The sequence below is a fragment of the Alligator mississippiensis genome, chromosome 5, assembly GCF_030867095.1.
Source record: "Alligator mississippiensis isolate rAllMis1 chromosome 5, rAllMis1, whole genome shotgun sequence".
Classification (NCBI taxonomy): domain Eukaryota; kingdom Metazoa; phylum Chordata; order Crocodylia; family Alligatoridae; genus Alligator; species Alligator mississippiensis.
In genome coordinates, this window is record NC_081828.1 from 149,725,404 (window position 1) to 149,752,444 (window position 27,041).

Below are 27,041 nucleotides of genomic sequence, written 5' to 3' on the forward strand. Positions count from 1 at the left end.
AGGCAGCTTAAGTCTTTTTCCAAATTCAGCCCTGTGTACTTACCACTTACTCAGTTACACTCGACTATAATGAATCAGCTGCTCCTTCCTATGCCTCATGCACATCAGGTGCTGAAAGCACTGTTTTAAGACTTAGCATATGGGGTTACATTAATGTTAATGGTAGCTGTAAGTTGATGGGAGATTTCATCCTCTAAAGCTGTGTGTACAAGGCATACCTCTTTCATTACCATCAGAAAGAGCAACATTATCTGTTTTCTAACAAACAAATAAACTAAGTGTTTTCATAAACCCTGCCAGTTGGTTAAAAAGGCTTTCAAGGGAACATAGGTTTATGTTTGTTTGTTTGTTCTGAATCTGGCAATCTTAAAATTTTCCTCTTGTAAATATGTGTGTGTACCTTTTAAATATATGGTACAGGTGTTGACAATTACTTTTTCACATCAGAGTCAGGATGGGAAGAGATAGAGATTATACCCCCATCTTAACAAATACTACACCCCTTAGGTGTACACAGTTAAAGAGTTCTGCCTCAAGATAGCTTGCCTCTACTGAAGTAGTGGTGCTTGGAAAATATCATTTACTTCTTTAAAGATTAACAAATAATGTTCCTTCTCTATTGCAGTGAGATGTAAAGGAGATGAGCAAGGCTTCAAAAGCCTAGTCAGTTTTAAAAACTTCAAGAGTTAGCAGGTAAAATTGCAAATCCAGAGCAGAGAACAGCAGTTGAAAATGGCATAACAAAGAGCAATGGCTTGAAACTGAAAAGGCTGCTGACTGCAAGGCAATTGAGGCAATAGGATGATGAGCCTAGAGAGGCAGCAGTTGCACTGTCATGGTGTCCCAAAGAATGGGTAAGCAAAGTGCAGAGGGGCAAATGTAAGGCTGACTTATGATTTGGAGTTAAGTGGACTGTTCATTTTATCAATGCAGCCTTAGAAAGCAAGCTGATTAATGAAAAAGAAATGAGTTTCTCAGTAAAGAGAGCCTTGGCAGAAGAGCATACCAGATCCATGTTGGCTGAATCCTACCAGGTGCGAAGTACTCGTGTTTAACACTGAACCAAAACACCTTGCTATATTTTTCTGCAATCATCAGGAGACTGCTTGGGAAAGCATGGTGCAAAGACCCCCAAATTTGTCTCAAGTGAAGGTTGACTAACGTGGTTTGAACAGATAGCCGCCTTGGGAACTGATTTAGAGGGAGTGATAAAATCGCAGTTGCTGGGGAGCCACTGCCAGAACCACCACAGGGACATTTTGAGGACCATGCACCATGGAAACAGGAGCTACTGTGTGAGGAGGTAAGTGCTCAGCATCTCTCTGCGCCCCCCCCCCCCCAAAAAAAAAACCAACAAAAAACAAAAACCAAAACCAAACCCTTGGCCCTTCAGTACCCTTTCCCAGCCAGAATACTACAATTACAAGTCATGCTTCTGGAAATTGGATGTCAGAAGCACTCCACTTACACTAATAGATACCTTGCTTCTCATATTATTGAGATACCCAGCAGGGCATATTAGGCCTTATGGAGCACCATGCTATCATAGATTTACTGCTTCTGGGATTCAGAGTAGCTCCAGGATCATTCTGCAGCACTTCATTGTGCCATGTAAAAATACTCTCAGTGGCAGTAAACCTGTGAAGCTACCTGAAAATGATTTTCCTTGTTGTTAAGAGTTTGACAGAACGTTAAGCTGCAGTAGGGAAATACCTGGTTTGGACAAGTTTGTTTAAGGACCATTCATTATAAAGAGAAGGATTTCTTGCATAAGATTTTGGGCAAATAATATAGAGATAATCTAAGTAAAATTGACAATACTTTTAAAACAATTAGAATAGAAGCTAGTAAGAGAATTTGTAGGCTTTCTTGATAAATCTTTCTAAAATGAGATTTCTGAGATATCACTCAAGGCTTCTATACACCAGGTACACGGTTCTCTTATTCACTGCCTATCCTATTTACACTTGGAAAAAGCTGGTTGAGGAAGAGTAGAGGCTGCTCCCACCCCAGCAATAAAGCAAGAAACTGCTTAAGGGACTTCTGTATTACTGATGCTATCTAATATCTAGCTATGGTAGGTTTCCCTAGAATATCGACACAAGACAGCTCTATTAAATATGCAAGTGTTTGGGCTTCAGAAGTTTTCCTTTAGATATAGCTTAGACTAAATGGATGCAATAAGTGGTCAAGAGAATCTGATTCATCTAGAAACAGATTTAAACACTCCACTGCTTTAATAAAGAAGTATATTGACTCCTGTATTAAGGATAGGGTTGGCAAGCTGGTCAACTGGTGAAATATTGTCAATTGACTGGTCAAGTGACTTCATATTTTTTGACTGTTCAAAGATTATAGCAATTTTACAAAAAACCTACATTTTTTTTTTTTGTAGTTTTCTTGACATAAATGTGCTTGGTTTGTTTGTTTTTGCCACACTTCTTAGTGCTTTTTCTGTGTATTATTTGGACCTATTGGCAATTTTTGTACAATTTTTGATCAGTATTTGACCAGACTGAACTTTATTTGACTGGTCAAATACCCAACCATAATCAAGGATACTGAAATCCCTGATAATGAGATAAGGAATAGGGTTGTGGGCTAAGCACAATCTATGGAAGGCTGATACTCCTGAATTTTAATTGTTAAATAGCCTTGGACTTTTCAGTAAATCTGTGTTTCATTTTACTCCTATAATATATGCATAATACTATTACAGCAGGATTTGAGGGTTAATTATATAATGAAACAAGCTGAAGCTGTGAAGAGGATGTAAGAGGCTCTTGAAAGTGCCATTTGGGACCAGGTCTCATTATGCAGAGATGTGTTATGTTGATGATGATGAGCAGCTAGATCTGAGTATGTAGTGAAGGATAGTTTAAAACATATTGCTACCAGTCCATATTATCCTCAGTATTTCAAAATATTAAAGCGCTCACTGAAAAAGATTGCAGAGTCAGACTTTGAGGCATATTTAACCCTGCTACACTAGAGAATGGCACTAGTGAAGTGTGCTATTAGAAACTGATGTCACTTATCAAGTAAGGCAGAACAAAAACCTCAGCATGGTTTGGGGTCTCTGAAGCTGCCAGATTCTTGGGAGAGCCCCCTGAATGTCTCAGACAACAGCCACAGCAGGCTGGATTGTGTCAGCCCAGAACATGACACAATCCAAATGAATGGTGTGACTGTCACCTAACAAAAATTGATATTCTAGGGGAGGCCAGTGATTCCATATAGAAGCTAGGGCACTTCAGGATTTTAGTTTGTGGGTAGCTTTTATGTATTTTAATTTGTGCATTAAGTTAATAGTTATTGATTCTTTATTTTTACATTTGTCAGGAAGATATATGAAGATTTGGTCTTACAAAACCAAGCTGGTGCTTGTGTTGTGCACAAACTCATGTTACACAATGTTGGCCAGCTATACCTTAGACAATGAATGGAGTAGACTTCTGTCATACTTCTTGGTTCTAAATGATTCCTGAAAAATGCACAAGAACACAAGGAGATAAAAAGGGATTCTCCCTTTACTAGTTCATTTTCCCATGCCCTAGAGCAGAGGTTGGTCCATAAGCCAAATCCAGCCTATGGAACCATTGGATTCATCCCACAAAGCTGGGACTTTGGTAGCATTCAGGGGTTTTGCCCGTGTTGTGCTGTGCTGCACCATGCTGCAGCCATGCAGAGGGGCAGCTGGGTAGTAAGGATCTTTCTTATGCCATGCCACAGCCAGGCAGTGAGGAGAAGAAGCATGGGTGGTGGAGTTTGGGTCTAGTATTAACCCACCTAGAACCCCAGCTGGGTTATTCTGACCCACCACCGTACAAGGTTGACGATCAATATACTACAGGGGAGCACACTAAAGAAAGGAAGAACTGTTGCACTGGTAGCAGCGTTCAAGCACCTGCCAAATAGAAAAGTTTTAGGGCTGATTTACCCTTGAAATTCATAAACATGTATGCATGGAGAGATCTGATATAGTTATACCACTTTCACCCCTAACTTGGAACACTAATATGATATACAGATGTCTTATTCTGGAATAACACCTTCATTGTCCTAAACTGGGCAAATTCAGGTTTCTCTGCGTAGCACAGAATAGGACAGTGTCCACATACCCCTATTTAGATGCCTGTAGAGTTGAGAAGTCTGAATAGAGGCCTCTTTTAAAAAAATCTCTGCGAATAATAAGATGGACTCAATTTTTTTTCATTCCATATCTTATTGCTTTTAATTTTCCAGCAGTTCCAACAGAAGGCATAAAACGTTGACAAGTTTAAAAAATATGCTCTCTCTGGCATTTTTTAGAATTCCAGAAGTTCTCAAATTAACCCTTTCTTTCTGTTCATTTGTGGCAAATAAGATCTAATTTTATTCCTTAAGAAAACAGTTACACAAACGGAAAAATTGTTAAAGGATGCAGAACATTGAGAGCTTTGGGGCAGAATCCTGGTAGAATTAAGGGTCAGATATTTTCTGATTTTCTTTTCCCTACTGGGAAGAATGACATTTCTCAAGACTCAGCCAGAGAGAAATTTGTTGGCTCTTTAGAGCCATTATACTGACAAATGATTGAATATATTCACCCCCCCCCCCCCCCCACTATTTCTTCCATTTAGACTGCAAATGAAATCAGAATTTATCTTTCTCCAAAAGCTCCCTTGGGAAAGAGGAAAAAAAGAAGGATGAGAGGTTTAAAAATTCTAAAGGAAACCTTTGTTAAAGGAAATCCATTACAACTGGGAATGTGATGCAAGAAAACCAATGCCAAAAGCACTCTTCATTGCTTCTTCTTGCAGGTTTGAGAATTTTTTTAGAAAGCTCATTTAAAACTAAAATACAGTACAGTCAAATGCATCTCAAACTTCCCACTATGTGCTACATAGTTATCTCCAGACGTGCCTCTATGTAACTGAGAAATCCCTTCTTTTCCAACCCCGCAGACCAAAAAACTATGGATGTATCTGTAAGTGCAAGAACCAGGACTCACTCCAGGTATAGAAATGTAGAAGGACTACAATGTATCTTAATGCTGTTATTAATCAGGGACATTACTAATGGCATCATTTAAGTCAATGTTCCGCAACATTTTCTTGCAGGCCAGAATGACACAGCTTGGACTATGGTAGGCTACCATTAGGACCTGGTTGGTGCCACCACCACTGCTTCTCCCAGTAGTTTGGTTATGGCACAAGTAAAGCTCCCTTCTGCCAGAACTTCACTGAAGCTCCCCAGATCCACAGGTCAGAACCAAAGACTCCATGGGCTGAATCTAGCCCGCAGGCCACTTAAGTGATTTGTTTGCAAGGGGGAGGTATCATATTAAGCTACAGTTAAGAGGATGGTGCACCAATTAGCTAAGTCACAGGAAGTAACCCTAGAGTGCTACTTCTTGCAAGATCTGTATATACTGAGCTATGAGGAAAGTGCGCATTTGAAAAGACTTGCTAATAAAAACTTGTTTAGTATATACTGTCCTTGTGGGATCTCCATTCCCATGAGCAGTTTAAAGAAAGGCATACTGTGTGAATTAAAAGAATGTGTTTTGTTTTAAGGTTTAAAGGCATGAGGCAGATTCTTTTTTACAGGAAAATCCTGAGCCATCCTTCACTGATGTTATGGGACTACTTGGAGCAAAACTAGTGTGGTAACATTCCACAAGGTTAGAAATCTGTAAAGATGATTAATCTCCATTATGACCAAGACACAACTCTTGTTGACAATTAACATATGGACATCTGTCCAGATTTGCCATGTAACTTTTTTTCATAACTTAACCTGTTTAAAATAAAAAATTTAATGATATATTGGGAATGCTGGCATTTTTATGGAAATAGAACTATATTTCATGTATAGCAGAGCTGTGAAAAAGCCAACATTTGCCACAAGTTAACACATGGTTTCAGCAGAGATCACAAATATATCAGATAGTATGTGATAGATATTAAGAAAAAAACCCTGTGAAGATGACCTTGATAAACTTTGAATTAAAAAAATGAAGCCATCCTCTTACAGATTTATTTAGATATTGTTCCTTTTTAATTACCCAAGAAAAGAACAGATTAGCCACATCCAGACAAGCATAGCAGTGCAGCATGTGGCACTGCAGACCCATCTGGGGTGCCACATACTGCACATTCAGCTGTTCTCTGCACTGCAAGGATGCAGCATGACAGGGGAGTGCAGGATATTCACGGGTCAAAAGAACCCATGCAAAAAAAAAAAAAAAAGTGTGGTGCATGCAATGCTCAAAACCAGAGCCCAGCCAGGCTTTGAGCAGTAGGATCATCACTGCTGCATCCCAGGATGTCCCTAGGACCCCAGGTAAGGCTGCTGAGGCTAGCCCAATGCTGGACCCAGCCCCCCCTACCCCACCCAGAGCAACCTGCAACATGCCAGAGGACATGTCCCTGGAGAATGCCTGTGCCACAACTAGCAGTGGTACAAGGTGTCCCACTGCTAGTTTTCCCTGGGGAACCAAACATCCACACTCATGTGGACATGGTTATTAGGTCCAAAATACTCCCACTTAATATATTAACTTGATTCAGGAATGAAAAGATCCTGTTAGAAATTCTGAAGTCAGAATAAGACACTGCAAGGACTCAAAAGTCACAACCGGCTAGATAAGAGTTAATTACGGAGCTACTTGTGAATGTCAACTGTACGTTTTACACAGAGGTACAAAACTGAGGTTTCAATAAAAGAGATTGTAGAGGAAATTTGATAAACTGGACCAATTGGAAGTGCTGGCTTTGACCTATAAGACCCCAAATGATGTAAGCCATATGTACTTGAAGGACTGCTTTCTCCCTTATGTCCAATCACAACCCCCAAGGGCAGCTGAGCGCAACCTCCTACTAGTATATCAGTAAGCCAAATTCACTTCATTAAAATACATGAGAGGTTATTCTCAGGAATTGTTCCTTAGCTTTAGAACTTCCTCTCCCTTGAGACTTGCCAGAGCTGAAGACTGGATATCTTCCAGAAGCACCGAAGATGTTCCTGAGATATTGGTTAGTGGGTATTTGTTTTATATATTGTATTTTAATATTCTACCTGCTTTTATAAGGTTTTTTTTCTTTTGTTTTGTTCTCTTCTTTTATAAGTTATGTTCCTCTCTTAATGCAACCTTCTCGGAGACCATGTTAAGTAGGGGCAGATACAATAGCATAACTAGGATGTGGCAACTGGGGTAGCTGCCCTGGGTGCCAACTTTGAGGGATGGAAAAAATGTCTACTTCCACAGCTGCACAATCTCACCAACGGTGCAGTGATAACTGGAAGGTTTTGCTGCCCCTGCGTATGACAGCTGTCTCGGATGCCCAAATACATTGTCATGCCTCTGACAGCATATAAATCAACTAAGTAAATTAGTAAACAAGATAGATCCAAGCTGAAGTGATCTCTAGATAATGGGCCTGAGAGATGGGCAAGAGAGTGAAATTGTTTAGCAGGATTGACAAAGGAGATAAAGGTGGGAACAGCTGAGGGTGGAGTGGATCAGAGAAATTCCAACCAAGTTTGTTGGCGGTTTTTTGGAGGGGAGCGGGGGAGATTTGGGGTTTTTTTGTTTGGTTGGTGTTATTTTCCTGGCAGAATTCACTAATTTATCTCAATGTGCCACAGAAAGATTGAGTTTCCTGGCAGCTCCCCTGCCCCAGCCAGTATATCTTGCCATCAATGGTGAGGTAGAGCAAGATTTTGAGGGAGTAGCCATTGAGGATGATTTCGATTTGAAACTATTTCATTTCACCAATGTCACTGTGGCAGTTTCCTATGGACATGTAAAATAGTTTTGCAATTTTCCAGAACAGCAGCATGAGTTAAGGAGAGTACTGTTCCATATGGTGGGGAAAACTTGGATAAATGTAAGTATTTAGAAATATACCAGAATATTAAAATCCAGGGTAAGGCAGAGCACTTGTGGTACCTGCCACTTTAAGGGCTGAGTCAGGCAGCCAGCAGGTACCTGATTGCGGTGGACACTTTAAAACACAGGGCAGCTATATAAACACAGCAGTTTGCTGTTGGCAGCCAAGCAGAGACATTGCTTGGTTGAACTGCTGTATGAAACATCAGGCAGGTAAGAGCAGGGAGCTTTTGGTGCTGGGCATGACCTAAAACTGTACCTTGTTGGGATAGGGAGGCCTGGTGGAACTGCCAGTGGCATGGCAGCTCCACTTAAATACCAGGACTGATCACCTTCCTGGTGAAAGATGAGCTGGGGCACCTCAATAACCCCTGGCCCCCTCAACACTGTGGGTATAAGGGGGCCAGGCATGGCTATGACAACCTGAGCCCAGGGGGTGTAAGTCCTCAGATGGGGCCAGGCAGGGGTGCAGCCACCTGAGCCCCCACAGGGGAATGAGGCCCCAGGGAGGGGATAGATATGTAGCCCCAGAGGGGGGGGTGGGAGTGGGGCCCTGATGAGGGTTGAGTAGGGCTGACAGTCAGTCTGAAGGGCAGCCCCAGGGGGTGTGCTGAGTTGGGCTGTGGGACAGCCTGAAGGGCAGCACATGGGCCAACCTCCTGAGGAACAAGTTGCTGGGTACAAGAAGTCCTGCAAGGTGTTGGCAGAGTTGGCCCTCTGTGTAGTGAATCAACTGGCCACTAACCAGGTGAGGATCATGGGACAGGCCCAACAGACTGCATGTTGCCACCTGAGGCATAAGTTGGATAAAGCCTCAAGGCCTATGGGAGCCACTCCAAGAGGAAGCAGGGTGGAACAGGTTGTTGATGCAAGAAAGAGACCCTGTGAGAGGGAGTGGAGTGAGAGAAGCCCTAGTGAGAGGAGGGCGGTGTGAATGAGAGTGTGAAAGAGGCCTGACAAAGGACTAAGTTGGCCTGGCTTTAGGCTGGGAGCATAATGTCATCCTGGATACCATCTGTGAGGCATGGGCCACTGTGTAGGGGACGTTCAAAGAGGTGGATAGTGCCCCCTGGCATCAGGGCATGTAATGGGTAGTATCCCACATTTTCCACCAGTTACAGAAACAACAAAGTCATTGCAGGCAAGACTGGGTGGACTGCCCCATAGAGACAGGTGGGCAGGCCGACTTGAGACTCGGCACCGAGCTTGCCCCCTGTCACACAAGGCAATGCTGGGACCAAGATACCAACCCATATGAGAAAATTCAGCATTAAATATCTCCCCTGTCTTTAGTACCTTTATTTCTGAATCCCTTTCCCCCCATTTTAATTGCAGCCTCAAGAGAAGCCAAGACATTTTAATCTATGGTAATGAGGTAAGTTCCATGACTCAATTTTCTCTCAGCTGGTGTCACAGTGGCAAGATGTCTTTGCTAAGTCATCAAGAATAAGGGGGAAAATGTTTAAAACTGCTGTGATGGAGACTTTTAAAACGTCTATTTAAAATATTATGGCTTTTTTTAAATATAGTACATAGTAAGAAGATACAGGAAATAGTTTCCTACTCTTACAGACTTTCCATCATTTCAAAGATTTTTCTTTCCCCATATTTGGAAAAATCTACGCTCTTTCAGAATTGTTGAGATATCAATAGTCACAGCACTAACCACAAATGTATGAGTTACCATGGTTAAAATCCCCGGTCAGAGTCTGGCAGAGAGGATTTGAACTTGGGTGAGCTGCACTATAGAGCTGCAAGGGGCTAACCCATGGCCCCAGGGGTCCCAGTCCAGGTGCCACTTCCCCATTGCTCTCCTCCTACTGCTGGAGTCTTTGGTCTCCCCTTTCCTTCTCCAGCTTCTGGTACCTGCCCCCACCCTTAAGGGTCGGGGGAGGGGGGGGCATGGCAGAGTCTGGGGGCGCTGAGGACACCTGTGGCTGCGTGAGCAGGGAGACCCAGGGATCTTGCACAGCATGGAGGCACTGGTGCAGCAGCAATGGTTGTCTGCTGGGTTGAGGTGGGGGTCCCACAGGTTGGGCCAGTGTGGTGTGGCATGTGGGGGGAAGGAGACATGTCATTTCCCATGGAAGGGAGAACCCACATGGCATGGTATGCAGCGCAGGGGGCATGCTTTCCTCACAGCATGTGACTGGGTTGCATGTGGCCACTCAGAAGTTGGATAGCCCTGTCATACATAAATACACTGATCTGTAATCTATCTTGAGTTGTGGGCAATTGCTCACATGCTCATTTTTATCAGAAATTCCATTCTGGAGCTAAGAAAGCTTGCTTAACAACGGCTTTGTTGAAATATACATTTTACTGAGAAATTTTGAATTTGATGAATCAGCATTTTTTGATAAAAACATTTAGTTGATAAATTCTCCCCTTCCCACAATACTCCTGTCCTGAAAATGAATCCACATTAGCCTATTTTCTGTCTAGCTATTGTTAAAAACCTGAGGCGATTTTCCTCTCTTTTTTTTCTACACTCTAAGGAAACATCATGAGACTGCAGTCCTAGTCTGTGGTCTGTTTCTCTTTATTATTACAATTTCAGTGCCTTACAAGAGATTTATAATGAACAATAGCATAATAATGAATTAATTGCATATATTAAAATTAAAATAATCCAGCATACCATATGATCATCTACATAGTATTTCATTCTTATGAGAGAGGTTTAGACAAAAACAAACAGTTGAACAACCCCATAATATTAATCTCTGATTTGTGTAAAGATATTGGGACATAATCCAGACTCATTGTGCTTATCATTGTAATACTGTAACCATGCACTTCTTCTAACTTCCTGTCTTTATAAGTTACTAGCTTTTCCAAACAGCAAACAAATGTCAGTAAAATAACATAATCAACCTCATCGTTGTTTGTTAAATAGATACTTTAAGTTACCAACAGCCTCTTTTGCTATGTGTGTATCTGGGTAATTGATTGGCTACCCATGTACATATAAATACATTGTGAAAACAGATCTGAAACAAATTGTAGTTAACTACAGTGTCAAGAGACTTCTGACTGTACCACCGTGTCCACATAGCAAACTTAATTGTGCCTGGAAGCAGTGGGTGCTAACTAGTATTGGGAAGTAGGGTTGCAAACCCACCTGGACTGGCCAGGAGTCTACCAGAATCAGCATGATATCCCGGTGACTATTGATATTGTGAATGGGTTGAACAGTACAATTAATGATATTACATCATGTTGGAAAAAAATTCTCTCTGAATAGCTTCAGTCAGTGTTGGCAACCCTATTGGGAAGACTAACCGACAGTATCACCAGTACTGAAATGCTGTGTGGCTGAATCTACACTGCTTTTGGTTTGGGAGGTGGAGCAACAGAATGTGCTTGACGGTGCTGCCGCTATCCATAGACAATTTACTACAATATGGTCTAAGGTTCTTAGTAAAGGCATTATTTTCCTTTGTGTCTTGTACAACACGGAGTACATAATTATGGATACACAAATAAAAATTTAGGAGATGTGTAGCTTACTATATTTAGTTTTATCTTTAAAGAATGAGCTTTAATTCACCGTCATAGATATTTCATAGATATCAGGGCTGGAAGGGACCTCGGAAGATCGAGTCCAGCCCCCTGCCCAAAGGGCAGGAAGTCAGATGGGGTCATAGGATCCCAGCAAGATAAGCATCCAGTTTGCTCTTGAAGGTGTTCAATATAGGCGCTTGAACCACCTCCAGTGGCAGGCTGTTCCAGACCTTGGGGGCTCGGACAGTAAAGAAATTCTTCCTTATGTCCAGCCTGAAACAGTCTTGCAGTAGTTTATGACCATTCGACCTAGTCATCATCCCTTGGGGCGCTCTGGTGAACAAACGTTCCCCCAGATACTGGTGGTCACCCCTGATAAACTTGTAGGTGGCCATCAGATCACCCCTGAGCCTGCGCTTTTCCAGGCTAAAGAGCCCCAGGGCTCTCAGCCTGTCATCGTAGGGTCTGCTTCCCTGACCTCTGATCATGCGTGTGGCTCTTCTCTGGACTCTCTCAAGCTTCTCCACATCCTTTTTGAATTGTGGAGCCCAAAACTGGACGCAGTACTCCAGCTGCGGCCTCACCAAGGCCGAGTACAAGGGGAGAATGACATCCCGGGATTTGCTTGAGAAGCATCTATGGATGCAAACCAGCGTTTTGGTCACTTTACTAGCTGCAGCATTGCACTGCAGGCTCATGTTCATCTTGTGGTCAATGATGACCCCCAAGTCTCTTTCTTCCATAGTGCTAGCCAACATAGCACTGCCAAGCCTATAAGGATGCTGCGGGTTTTTCTTCCCAAGGTGAAGAACCTTGCATTTATCGGCGTTGAACACCATCAGATTCTCGTCTGCCCACTTGCTGAGCCTGTCCAAGTCAGCCTGGATCACCTGCCTGTCTTCTGGTGTGGATGCTTTGCCCCAAAGTTTGGTGTCATCGGCGAACTTGGCCAGTCCGCTTCTGACTCCAGTGTCCACATCATTAATGAAGATGTTGAACAGTATGGGTCCAAGGACAGAGCCTTGGGGGACCCCAGTGGTCACAGGACACCATGATGAGTAACTTACATCAATTACTACCCTCTGGGTCCGACCACGGAGCCAATTTTCCAGCCAGTGGATCGTGGAGGACCCAAGGCGACAATTGACCAGTTTCTTCAAGAGGTGATCATGGGAAACCAGATCGAAGGCTTTATTGAAGTCAAGATATATGACATCAATCTCTTAGATTGTTGTTACCTTAGATTACATTTGTTTTGTTCTCTTTTTGCTTATTTCAAGGAGCAGAAAAGCATGTGTTTTTCATCTTCATCATTCTGCTTCTTATATTAAATTGTAATTTTATTCTCTGCTGCCAGCTACTGACAACTTATCTAAAATAGGGTCCTAATCATCAGAGGCCTCTTTATGTATCAAATAGGCACATGGCCCCATGAGTACTGAAAGAAATGCCATAGTATATATCCCACTCACTATCCACTATATGGCTTTGATGTAGACCTGTTTTCATAAGATCCAGCCAGTGAATTGGATAGCTTACCTAGTGTCTGGCTAAAGTTGGATGAGAATTATCTGGCTGAAGCTCTTCCCAGGTAAAATAAGAAAGAAAAAAACTGTAGGAAATGGTGGAGTTCTTTGCTACATTAATGAAGGTTGTTGGTTGTTTCTGCAAACAGGCAGTTCATTTGACTGCTGACCGTTTTTTTTTCTATCAATTTATAGCAAGAAGGGTACCCTTTTTGTCCAGATACTGACCTCATGACCATAGTTATCCATGCTTTTATCACTTTGAAACTGGATTTTTGCAGTGTGCCATACATGGAGCTAAATATGAAGATCACTTAGAGTTCAACTGATGTTAAAACTAATCAGTCATTCATTAGACAGCGCTTTTTACATCGAGCTTATTATACCCAGATTCCATAAAATGCACTGACCGCCAATTTATTGTCAGGTAAAGTTCAAGATATGCAGCTTGTTCTTCAGCGCCCTAAATGAGCCCTAAATGTTTCTTGCTTACCTTCAGGGCTACTCGTATGACATTATGGCAGTTGTGAACAGTCATTTGAAATAGACTTACAGCTTGCTGTTTCAAGCAGAGCAATGGCAAGGCATTTCCAGTGAAGGCAGTAGGATTCATTTTTCCACTTTGAGAGAGAAACTTTGGGTCTGAAACTTCCCGGAGGGATGACTTGGCTGACTGTAAAGGCTGAGGTAAGGTTTTAGTTGTAGAGGTTGCGATATCTAAAAAAAAAAAAAAAAAAAAAAAAAGAAAAAGATCCAGTTCTCTCTGTTACAAAGATTGCATGAGACACTGATACAACCCGTAAGGCAGTGGTGCCCACACTTATTAGACTTAAGGCACCCCTCAGAAAATGTCAGCTCTTAGTTTTTACTCAGTTTTTGACTATGGAAAACTAAGAGCAATTTTTTGCTTGCAGAGAACTTGGAGACCACCAACATACCTGAGTATTTTTAACACTATGTGAAAAGTTTTTCACTATGTGAAATCTCTGAGTTTATCTTGTAAATCATATTTGCATACCTAACATTTCTTGACACGCTTGAAAGGATCTCAAGGCCCTTTCGGGGGTAGCAGGGAGCTGTGGATCCTGGTTGGCAGCACTGGGGTGGGTGCCTGTGTTCATGGGGCAGGGTGGCTGGAAGACACTGCAGGGCTAGGGGAAGCGGGGCTGCAGGTCAAGAATGAGGCACACCAGCAGGGCTGGAGGGGCAGGGGGCTGCAGATTGGGAGTGAGGGACACTGGCAGGGCTGGGGGGGCTGAGGCTTGGGAGTGAGGGGCACCTGGGAAGGTGGAGGACTGTGGGTCAGGAGTGTGAGACACATGCAGTGCCAGAGGGCTACAGGTCAGGAGTGAGGGGTATCAGCAGGAACAAGGGGTTGCAGGTTGAGAGTGAGGGGCACCAGAATGGCTTGGGTTGTGGGATAATGTGGGTTGGGTGTGGTGGCAGCAGCAGCACTGGAGGGGCTGTGGCTTGAGAGTGGGGAGCAAGGGCATATCACTGCTCCCCCGCCCACCAACCATATTACTTTCTCCCCCCCGACAGGTCTCCTCTTTTTTGAACCTGGAAATATGGTAACCTTAACTAATTTGGTTTTTGTTCAATGTTTGTCTCTAATTACAGGAAGCAGACAAAGGAAGAGTTTTACATCTGGAACAGGGAGTTGTGGGTTCCCTGTTAATGGGCTCCTTTGCTTGCTGTCAGAGGCCATGCAGTCCTTTGCTTGCAGCACCCAGATGACTTTTACATACATTTTTGGAAACGGAAGGCTTGAACTTGGACCTGAAGTTCCGGTGTGCTTGGAAAGTCAGGTTGGACTGCTGCTAGATGTTCAGGATAAGGGTTTCCAGTGTAGGTGGTTGGCAGGAATGTGCTTGAGAGTGCTCCTAAGGTTGACCCTAATGAGCAGTACAGACAGTTCCTCCTTGATAAACTTGATTGAAGAAAGAGCTAATGAAATATACTGAGAGTAGTAAGCCTACCACGCATACCTTCTTACAGTGCACCATTATATTGGGTAAAAGAACTTTAAAATTCAAAACTATTTCCTTTTCTAGAAAGGATGCTCAGAAGTAGAGGGATTTGCTAATTAGATTTAATTGTGTTGGCCTGCAGTGGCTGATAACATTCAATTCAAAAATACTTTGTTGGCATCACAAACTATATAAAGTGGTGCCAAACTGTAAAAAGAAACGGCCCTTTAGATCCTCTGCCTCTAGCTATAGCTGAAGTCTGCCCAGAATAAGCCTATGTTGTGTTTGGGGATTTTATTCCCTGTGTCCATTTGTCATTATTGTTGGATCCTCATTGACAGCAGCATGCTGCACAGCAAAAGGCTATTGCTACAGTATACATATTTCAGTTTGGTGGACTGTTCCTGGACGAAATTGTTTTCAAATGCATGTAGAGGAATGTGATAAATGAAGGAACTTTGAGCGGGCTGTGACAGGAGCACTGTCTGGGGAAAAAGAGGTAGAAACAAAATAGAGAATACAGACTCACACCAACAGAGAAAAGAAGTAGCTTAGAGAGGTTGGTGAGCAAGAAAGAAATAGGTTAATGTTTTAAGTGACCTGGGCAGAGAAAATAAGTGTTACTAGAGAAGGAGGCATAGAACAAGGATGAGTGAAATAGGATGTGGGCTGAAGAGAGGTATTGCTTGTGTACTGCAGGGATTAGTCTCTAACTACAGTACTTGGGTTGTCCCTCATTAAGTTGCCAGCACGGAAGTATATCAAAATACTAACTGGTGATCTACTTACTAGAGTAACCAAATATTATAAGGCAAAGGAAAATGCCACACTTGAGTAACCACTATATACATATATGGTAAATCTATAGCGCTATTACAATATATTACCTGTGACTTGCTTAGCATTTGCTAAGAAGAAGAGATTTTTCCCAGCACCTACTGCTAGTGAATTCTAGCCATATGAGTACAAAATAATCTCTCTCTGCTGAAATGAAAATCCATAGTATTGTGATCTGGTCACCATACTGGCTCTAATGGAATTAAGCACAGAACTTGGATTTTGGAGATCTAAGTCCTATCACTTGTTGTGCCTGTCATCTCCAGTGTGACTTTGGTTACATCACTCCTTCAACTCTCTATATGACTTCCTGTATGGACTTAATGGCTTAGACCACCATTTTCTAGTTGGTTCTCCTTTTCTTGGCATCACACGGACCTAATCTCAGTTGAGGCCTCCAGTTACCAATATAATAAACATATGCTATTTCTGTGAGTTTCTTACTGAAAAAGAATGGGGCAGTTTCTTTGTTTAAGTCATTTGGCTGGATTGAGGTCTTTCTCTGGACAAAAGGAGCCAACATGCTGGTATGGGAACATATAAAAGATGGTAAATCTACAGGAAGGAAAACAGAAGTCACAAGTGACTTTTTCTGTTTGTTTTGGGCTTTGTCTTTTTTCCTTTTGTAAAAAGGAAATAACTAAAAAAAAAAATCTAAGAAGTTGTAGAGCTGTCTATTGGCTTGTGGGCACCTAAGCTTCCACTTGATCAGGAAATTATCTGAAGCAAAGGTTTGCACCTGTTCTCAACAATGCTCCTGAGGGAGAAAGGAAAAGACGAAGGAAGATGAAACTGGGGGATGGATGGTAAGAGGGGCAAGCATGGGCAACTCTTTGAAAGGTATTAGAGTTGGGAACAGCATGGTGAGAGATGCTTCAGCCTGCATTAAAAGCACTGTAGTGAAATAAGGAAAAAAGTATGAGTAAAGAAAGCAAATTAACAACGGAAAGCAAAATCACAAATTATGAGGAAAAACTGGGAACCTACAGGAGGAGTTCTTCAGTGGAGGAACTCCTGTACATATAACCCCATCTGGTTGGAAAAAGAGCCAGGATAACACTTCAATAGCATCCAAGTGTCAAGGGAGCCAAAGGGTCTTTTGTGACTGTAGTGTAGAGATGCACATCAGGTTTAAACTGCCTAGCAGTCTAGTGCATATTTTCATGGCAGAACTCCCTAATGTGGTGGGAAATGATATAGGCATGCCTTCAGGCACTTTTATGAAACACAACTTAAGCTCCAAAGTCATGCAAGCACTTTTGCAAAACTTGCTCTTAATCATTATGCCTCAACACCCTGTATAGAAAGATAATCATGAAGTTTTGTTGGGCAAAGCCTTTGGCACAGTAAACCATAGTAGTAAAAATGCAATGAGGACACACAGAATAATTTCCTCTGACACATTTTCAAGCAAGAAATTTGGGACTATAAAAAAGTCCTGCTGCCTTATGAAATTTTAACAGACACCGGGGGGGGGGAATCCTGAAACTCTCCATCCAGAAGTAAAGAAAAAGCCAAAATGAACTACAAGGTGTCACTGACAAACTGCTTGTGATTGATTCATTGATTGACAGGAGTCTGGTCCAAAATGTATCACCACTTTAGTCCCACTAGGCCCTGTACACGGGGAGGAAGTTCAGTCCTAGAGAACAGCTCTCTTGGGTTTTTTCTTTCTTCTTCTTTCTAGTAGAAGTTAAACTAGTCAAGGAAGGTCATGAGAACATACTCGAATTGCCATACTGGAGAGATGCCCTAGGGGAGAAATAATTTTATATATTAACTGGATATAATCATATCTTATATCTATTTCTTTAAATCTAATTATCCCAAGCATCACTGCCTGTATCTGATAAGGCAGAAGAATCCGTGATGCCCAGTTATGACTGCATTTAAACAGAACCATAATTTTCCAATCTTACCAATGATTTTGAGCTGGTGTTCAGTTTAACTAACACTGCACTGTCACTTTTGTTGTTATTTTGTAGCTACCATTGTAAGTTGTACTGTTGGCTCTGGCTCTATATAAAGGAGCACAGAACACTCCAAAATGATAGAGAAAAGGTTACTGAGTTTTTGTATTCTTTTTTTCCATGAGGCAAGTTAACATACTAGAGCCCAGGTGATGGCTGCTTCATTATCTGAATGCACAGTCTTTTTTGTTGATAATGTTGCTTTGTTTTGCTCCCTTACCTTTACTAGTTTAGGAACAAAGGGAAACATAGTGTTAAGCCAAAACAACAGCTACTGTTGCTGTGATAGCTATACTCATTTCAAGTGTCTTCTATTCAGTAGCATAAATAGGACTCTTACCATCAGCTGACTGGTAGCAAAACAGACTCTTCAAGATGATAGAAGAATATTAATAGTAAATAATAGGTTATAGTTGCTATTTAAACAACCAGACACATTTTCCATTTTGGTAAATATAACTAGATTAATGTAAAATAGAAAGAAGGAAAGAAAGAAAGTCTCACGAAACCATACAATAACTTGGGGTATGTGATTGTATCTTGGCTTAGCTCAGATGCTGATAAACTGAGCACTGTGTATTTGATTCAGAGAGCCCATCCATGCTCAAGTGAAGTTTATATTCCTATCCATTCTGAGAGAAGAATGAAAAAACACCTCACTGTTTTATAGTGAGGGTGATATAATGGATACATCAGAATCAATTGCACTGAAAGTAATGGAGTGAGGCTGCCCACATCATTACTTTCCATACATTTCTGTTGCCTGTTCCTCACAGCACTCACAGGCTCTGACTGCAGTGATTCATTCATCCTGTTTATATTTTTTTGAAAAGCCAAGTTTGCAAAAATGCATTCTTTCACTCACGGTGTGGAGAGGTTTCTGCCTTGTTAGGTGCTGGTGGGCATTACTGAGAAGCGACTACCTGGGGTGAAAAAATACTTTTTTTAAACGCTGGTAATTTTTAATAGCTAGGGTTTTTCTTTCGTTTTTCTCTTGTACGGCTCTAGGAGCAATCACAGTTTTAAATTCCAAATTACCCAACCAGACCAAGGTCCTGCTGGAAAGCGAGTCCAGGATGTCATCCTCAAACTTGTATCTGGGGCAGGATGTTATTATGTCCTCCATGGTTTGGTCTGGGTTTCCACAGTTGCAGCCAAGCAAGCTTTTTAGGTGCCACTTGTACATCAAGTGGCCACACCAGCCATGTCCAGTGCATATCCTATTAAGGGTTGTCCACATGCTCCATGAAAGGTTGAAGCCCAGTTGTTGCATTGTTGGGTCAGAAACAAAGTATTTATTTGGGAAAGTGTTTTCTGCCCAAGCTTTCCTCTAAGATTCTTCAGTGTTGTGGTATAGGAGGCACTTGGCTCATATCCAAAAAATGTTTTCATGAAAACATGTGATGAGTTGGGGGATCTTGACAGTCTCTGTGGATGGGAAGGTCTGGTTTACTGTTGATGCACATTATTTCTCTGTACGTTGCTGCAACCCATTGAACAGAGGGAGGAGTTATGTTTGAAAGTACTGGTAGCCACTGCACTGGAGTTGATATTAAAGTTCCAGAGATAGTCCTTATCACTGAGTAGAGTTGTGTCAATGAGTTTGGTATGTTGACTTGAGGCCCAGATGGGTGCACAGTACTCAGCTGTTGAGAAGACCAGGGTTATGGCAGAAGTGCAGAGGACAGCAGCTTCTGCACCCCAGCTTGTGCTGGCAAGCTTTCAGATGATGTTCACTCGTGTATGGCAGTCTTTCAGAGGTGATACTGGTAGCTTAGGGAGCGGTCAAGGGTCACCCTAAGGTAGGTAGGAGTTGGGTTGTGATGCACTTTTTCTCCACAAAAGGTGATGTTGACAGTGTTTTGTGCCTTGCAATTGTCAAGATGGAACGTGGAGGCAATGGACTTGGTTGGATTTGGTCGTAGTCTCCACTTATGAAAGTATTCATCCATTATTGATAAGTCAGATTTCAGTGTGGCTTCAATATCCTGAAAAGACTTTGCTTGTGTGGTCAAAGCAACATCATTGGTATAGACAGATTTCAAGGATGATGTGTAGGGCATATCATGTGTGTAGATGTTAAAATGTCACTGCCAGAACACTACCCTGTGAGAGGCCATTGTTGAGTATTCTTAGAGAGCTAACCTTATCTCGTAGGTAGACCTCCACCCTTCTATTGCTCATCAAAGTCCACAGCAGCTGGAGTAACTTGGCACATGGCAGCAGCAGCAGGGCCAGTTTGAGCATCGGCCTGTGTTTCTACATGGTATCATAAGCCAAGGACAGATCTATGAAGGTGGCCCCGGTCTTGAGCTGGTGATGAAAGCCAGCTTCAATGTTTATAGCAAAGACAAGGACTTGTTCACAGCAGCTACAATAGGCTCTAAAGCCAGCCTGTTCTTGGGGGAGTAATAGGTTGATGGTAGGACTAATTATTAGAAGGGAGAGCCACTCCAGGAGCTTATAGGTTGTGCAGAGCAGAGATGGGTTTGTAGCTCCCAAGGTCATATACCAGCTTTCCTGGTTTTGGCAGGGCTATCACCATTGCTTTGCACCAGATTTTTGAAATATGGCCATTCTCCATCACAGTTAAAAAGAAAGCCAGAAGCCTTGTTTCACCAATGGGGCAAGATAGTGGAGGAATTTCGGTGGAATACCATCTTTCCCTGCAGCCTTGCCCTTCTTTGGGGATGCTAGGCAGCATCCAGTTCTGCAAAAGTGAAATAGTCTGACAGTGAGAGGATTCTGGACAATTGGCTGTTGTCTCTCTGAGTTTTTTCTTAACCTTCTGATTGTGTTGTTTATCAAGGGATCCCTTTGAGTTGGCCACTAATTTGGTAGTGACAGCATTTGCACTGACTCGCAGGTTACCAACCTCTGCTGGGTTTGATGCTCCAAGTTTCCTCAGGAGGCTCCAGGCCTGATGGCTAGAGTGCATAAAGTCTATAGCTAGGGTTAAATGGGTTGGGGGAGGGGGCAGGGAGGGAAGAGAGAAGCTTGAGGTTTAATAGGTCAGGAACCAAATTGGGAACTGGGCAGCTGCTAGCTTTGATAGTAGCATACTCCGTATTTCTGTTTCCCCTCCCATACTTTTTGCAGTTTTGATCTACTCGGATCACAAGCTCCTGGGGTAGGAGTGGCATCTCCAGTGGTCTCTCCAGGCAGGTCTGCACTGACTGAGAGCACTGCTAGGAAAATTTCTGCCTGCTCGTTTCCTCTCTAGACACTTCAAATTCTAGAAATGAGAGACTAGCTATTTAGCATGCCCCTGAACATGTGCTGTAACTAACTTACTGTATCACACTGTCAAGAGACTTTCCGTGTGCCTGTCCCAGAAGGTAAGTACAGACAGTCAAGCCTGAGGTGCAATCAATTCGGTCTATGCAGGTTTCTCTAAGCAGCGTAGATTGAACCAATACCAAACATAATGGACACTTACTTTTCAGGCAAGAAAAGCAAGCACAGGCCTACAATGGCCTAGGCCAAAAGGTGGGGTTCATTAAAGCACACCTCCCAGCCTGCCATGCAGGGCATCTGCCCACACTGGGGGGAGCCCCAGGCCTCTGGGGGTTTCCCCCACCTGGCCTGGGAACTTTCTGAGCCCTGGTCTGCGGAGATGTTTGCAGGGGGGGGGGGTGGCAATTTTCCTTCTCTGCTCTGACCCCCCCATGCAGCTGGGCTGGCATGTCACTGATGTACAGGTGGAAAGAGAAGCCTCCCCCCCCCCCCCACACACTGGTTTTAGCCCTGCCAGCAAGGGCCTTCCCAGCTTGGGGGTTGGGGGCAGGCCCCAAGGTTTTCCCCATCCCTGCCTAGCCAGGATCTACAGAAAGAAGAAGGCCCTGCTGTATGGCAATATCTTCTGGGGCTGCCCACTGCCTCCTGCCAGCACCACTGGTGCCAGGCTGCACAGGAACGTGTCAGGTGGTGCAGGAGGCTTGTGCTTGGTGGTGTGTTCAGGAGCACTCCATAGAAGACAGGATTGGGCCCTATCACATAGTGCAAGCCCCTGGGGCTGCCAGCTCTTCCCATAGAGCCCAGCACCAGCAGGAGCCAGCAAGATGCAGTGGGCAGCCCCCTGGGTCTTGTGCTCAGTGGCAGGGCTGGACGGGGTTGTGGATGGAAGAACCCCACCCATGGTAGACCAGGAGGACCATGGGTAGTCCAGGGGCCTACACCCCCTCCCCCACCCCCACTGCCTGCCTTGATCCCCTAAGTGGGCCAGGCTAGGGGGTCACAAGGGTGGCAGCACCATGCCACGCTCTCCCTATGGCAGACCTCAGTGGAGGGGTCAGGGCCAGTTCAGGAGTCCATTTTTTTTCCCCCCCTGCCTGCCCCCAGAACTAGGGTCTAGGCCCCAGAGAAAGCCCTGGCTCTTTCCACCCCCTGCTCTCCACCCCACTTTCATGCTCACACTGCTTGCTCACTAGCCAGGGGCTGGGCCAAGGGCAGAGAAGGGGTTAATTCCTGGTAGAAGCCCTGCCTGTATTCCCGCCCCTGCCCCCTTCCCCTTCTGCCCAGGTTGCTTGCTCAGTGGCTGGGGTCAAGCCCAGTCCTGGCTTTGTGAGAGCTCTGAGGCAAAACCAGCTAGGTGCTGGGCTAAAGCAGCGAGCTATGTTTCAGCATGCTCCCCACTCCCCACCTCCAAAGGCACATGGGAGGACGGGGGACTGTGACCTAGCCTGAGTCAGGAGAGGATCTGGGACAGAAATTGTATAGACCACTTTAACCTAAATCAGTTAGGTCTGATACTACATCCATCCAAGTTTATCTTAAAACTGGATTTGGCCATTTTGAAAGCGATTTACGTGCACTCAATGTCTGTTCTGTTACAGGTTTGACCTGGTTTCTGATCACTTATACCAGTTTATGTATAATTTCTGTCCCTAGCCATAATGCATGGCTGAATCAGAGTGAATCTTTTACAAAAATTTTGTGACTTCTAGCTATTATGTGCTGTATGGCAGATGATAAAAATAAGCTATCAGTGGTGTTGCAGCAGAATTTATAATGATTAAGGGGAGTCCTGCCTCTTGATTGCTGTCACTCGCTTTCATCCTGAGCTACCTTTAAATACCAGCTTGCAATTACCCCTTGGGGCTAATATTCTAATGAAGATGACTGTCTAGTCTGCACCTGCCCCTTCCACCATGGGGGAGGGAAAAGAGTAACATGGGTAAAACCAGTCAAATGGGTTTGAACAGCACTGGAAGTAACTGGCTGAATGTGAAGGAAATGACCAGCTCTCTTTTTACAGCAATTATTTTGCACCCCTCTACTTTGTCATGAGTGTACACAGCCAGAATGGTGAACCAAGGATCTGGCCTCGGATTAAAAACATTTTAAAACATTGGGTTTTTTTGTTTTAGAGATGTTCTTGACTTCAGCAGGCTTCTGTGTTTTCCTTGGAATCTAATATTGATTTTAAGCTAATTGCTTATTATAAAGGCTGGCTGTAAATCCAAAATTATGCAAATGTGAATGGGATTTAAACATGGCCAGAGGGTCATGCCTTATGATTGAGGCTTAATTAGAAATGCAGCAAAGATGTCACAGGTGTAAAACTTTTAATACACTTTAACTGGCAGAGGCCATTAAGAATGTAAATAAGGAGGATTCAATTATGTTAGATTCTAATGTCCAATAAAGCAAGAATATGTTCTATTGGGTGGTTAGAAATTCATTTCCAAAGGGATTATGGGGAAACTAATTCGCATCTTCTGTTAACTTTGGTGCACAGTTCCCAGGCTATGTATTTGAAATTAGTAGTTAACACAGAGCACAAACAAAAGTGAAGTGTTGTGATGGATTAGTGAACTAATTTTACATTGCTAGACACCTAGGCCAAGTACAGACATTACACTTTTTTTACTGGTAGAAGTGATTGGAAACTAGTCTATACCTGAAGAGATTTTGGTGCACATAGACTGGTTTAAAAACTGCAGGACCCGGTCAAAGGCTGCCTGTAGACATGCGGGACACCTGTTCCAACACACTGTAATTGCAGGATGTTGGAGCAGACTTGATTAATCTACTGATCTAAGTTACACTGCTTACAGAAAACCACATAACTTAAGATTTTGCCTCAGGCTTTTTGATTGCCTGTACCAAGCCTTGAGTTCACAGGTCTATGAAAAGCCCTATACATTTGTGACCTCTGCTTAGTAACCAGCAGGCTTCCAATTGCTGCACATCACATAATGCACCATGCAATTTGGTACAGTCCATTATGATTGGCACATGCAGCCCCAGAAAGGTCTAGCAGGAGAGTAGTAAGAGCCTTTGAGATAAAGAATGAAGTGTTTGGCAGAGTTGACTAGAGAAGCTTGCCCAAAATCTCCCTGCAGAATGTCTGGCTCTTGCTATTCCAGATGCTCATTATAATGGACACTAATTCAGCAATGAAAAGAAAATCATCAGTCCTGTTATATATTGTTCCATGAAAGTATTAATGTGCTAATTGATTAACAGCTATCAATAATAAAAAGAGCAGTACCAGACTGCTTAGTTGTACAGGATTCTCACAAAGAAGGGAGAGAAGAAATTTGGAGGCCCAGTATACCCAAGGACCACACTGCATTACTCTGTCCCTTGACAACTGATTTGCAGTGCACTGGGATTTTTAAAAGGGGTTGGGGTGAGGGAAGGAGAAGAGGTGGGACTGATTCAGCTCCTCTCCTGCTCAGAACCTCTCACACACAGGACCTACTGAATCGCTGGCTCTCATTCTGGCTGCGAGCAGCAGAAAGAAGCTGGGCAGCTATTGTTGAGAAGCCAAATCTTCAGATGATGTAAATCAGCAGAGCTCTTTTGAAGTTAATGCTGCTGCACTACTTTACACCAGTGGGCAATCTGGCCCATGCAGTCTAGTTCTGTTAAATCGGTTCTTGGCATGTTTCAGAAAGCAAGTCCAAGTTTAACAAATTCCATTTCAATAGTTCTTGTACAGCTCCAGTTGATCAGCTCTGAATTTTGAGGGAAGAAAAGCAATCTACAATGAGTATGAATTAAATTCAGAATGGGGTAGTGGTAAAATGTACCAGGTACTGTCCTTCTCCTAACACACCTGTCTGAGAGGGTCCCTGATACATGGAGTTATTGGACAAACTTGGAACAAGGACAATTTATATTAATGAAGCTAGCATCAAACCTTTATGCTTCTTGGTTAATATGAGGTCACTTTGGAAATTTCTGGCTCCAGTATCATCAATCAACAAAGCAAGTGAAACTTAGGCACTACCTGCCTCAGACCCATCATTCAGGGATGCTTTGGAGAGTTATGTTAAAAAATCACTGATTTGTTAACATAAATAAGAAGAAAAAAAACACAAATAGAGCAATAAGGGAAACTAAGCCACCTTCTTGCTTAGATTTCTTTTGGGAAATTAGATATGAGAGAGAAAGTGAGAGAAGGGTACGGAGAAACATAGGCTGGGAGAGAACATGTCAGGGAAAATAATTTCTTATTATATATAATACATTCCCTAGTCATTTGAAGTCAGTTTGGGATACCTACTCTTCCATATATTTAGACTGAAAAATTGAAACATACATTAACAAAAGGACTAATGATAATATATGTGCAACATCCTCTCTCTTCCTTGCCTTTCCCCTCTTCTTTTAATGTTGTTTTTCCCTCTTCCACCCGCCCCCCACCCTCCTTGCATTTTCACTGTAACTTCTCTCCTTCTTCTGCTTGTTTCATGGACATGCAATTTTGGAGGTAGCGGCCGATAAAATGAAGAACCCTGAATGTTACAGGAAAAATAGGCCACTGTTTAGGAAACCAGTACGGCACTTTGAAGATGTGGACTCAAGCTGCTGCTTTGCTACAGACTTGTACAAGCCACTTTTCCTCTCTCCATCTCAGTTATATATGCAGGGGTGTTGAGAAGCTAAATAAAATTTGCATGATGTATATATACTTTAGCTAGGGACAGACATTTTAAAAAGCCTGAGCATGAATTGATTCAGTCTTTGCAGGTTAGTCTAACCTGGCTTGGCTAAGTCAGTTTTGTAACCAGACAGACATCCCAGAAATGCAGGTACATGCCTGCAGTGACTCAGGCTAGAAGCAAGGGGGGCATTAGAGCAGCCCTGCCTTCCACAGTACTGAGCTGGCCCAGGCACAATGCTTTAACTAGCCCAGCAGGGAACTGATAACAGTGTTCATCACCCCATTAAGAAAACAACAGAGGGACATTAACAGGTACCTGTTCATTCTGTCTGTTGATTCTAGCTTTTGATTCAGCACTGACCATAGCCAGCATGTGGTTTGCTAGCTAATAATACACAGACACCTCCTCAGCAAGACAGAAGGGAGAGGGGAATTCCTGCTTAGCAGGGAGAGGTGAGGGGGAGCTGCGGCCAGGGAGCAGAGGGGAGAGGCCAGCCCCGCTGTGGAGCAGATAGCCCTGCCCAACCCAGAGAGTATGTCAAGATGCAGAGGGTGTCTGGTTTATCTTAAACCAGCAAGGGGGCTGGGACAGACATGGCATAAACTGGTTTGACCCAAATTAGTTAAATCTGATACTACATTCAACCAGATTTATCTCAAACCAGTTTCAGCCATTTTCAAACTGGCTTATATGCACTGAAGTTCTGTTCTGTTACAGGTTTAAATCAGTTTCTGATCACTTAAACTGGTTTATGTGTAATGCCTGTCCCTAGCAAAAGTGGCCAAAACTGGTTTAAGATAAACCTGAATGGATGTAGTATCAGACTTAACTGATTTAGGATAAAATGGTTTATTGAACTTCTGTCCTCAATCCCCTCCAGATTCAAGTTCAACTCTGTCTCCCAGGATGCTTTGCACTTCCCCCACAATCCCCATCTTGTAGAGTGGGTGGGATAGCCTTGCCCCAAGCTGTCTACTCCAACTGAACAGGGAGGCATGCTTTAGCACTCCCAGCTTCTGGTCTCAGTCACTGTAGGCATGTTGCTGCATTTCCAGAATCAAAAGTGAATGTTTGTTCACTTTTTTTGTTGCAGTTCTGCCCTGAAGGGGGCTTGAACTTGTATTTCACTGACTTCTGAACACAGACCTGTAAGCACAGTTCAGGAATTGTCCAGACCCTTTGTCAGCATGCTATTTGGATGCTGAGATGTTGCTCCTTGCATTTAATAGACATTGGATATATTAGGTAGAGGGTAATGGGGAGAGTTCTTTCCTATTGGAAGCAAAGCTCCAGGGCCTGCTCCCTTCCAGGTCAGCATTCATCATCCAGACCATCTCATCCTCTGGCTTGTTTTCTTTCTTATGGTCCAACATACCTCCCCTTTTTGGCTGCCCTAGGGGATGGCTTCAGAGGTACGCCTGTAATGTGGTATCTCAATGAAGCTTGTGGTGTATAAC